Genomic DNA, 263 nt, shown 5'->3' with positions numbered 1-263 from the left:
AATGTGACATGGAGCTGGGTATTTAGTCTAAGGCAGGTGTGTCTATTAAGAATTACTGTGAACATGGTAGCCTCCTTGCTTTCAAGCAGCCTGGCATAGACAAACAAACAAATATTCACTAGTTATGCATATTTAGGCAGGATATAGCTTGCCCTGATTTCTAATTTGTCTATGAAATCTAAGGAGGTTCACAAACTTCATCTTAAATAGTTATTACCATGTGCAGTGTCTTTTATAATTTTAATTTTTCATAAAATTTGTGT

The sequence above is a fragment of the Penaeus monodon genome, chromosome 20, assembly GCF_015228065.2.
Source record: "Penaeus monodon isolate SGIC_2016 chromosome 20, NSTDA_Pmon_1, whole genome shotgun sequence".
NCBI classification, from domain to species: domain Eukaryota; kingdom Metazoa; phylum Arthropoda; class Malacostraca; order Decapoda; family Penaeidae; genus Penaeus; species Penaeus monodon.
Note: the sequence above shows the minus strand (reverse complement) of the source record.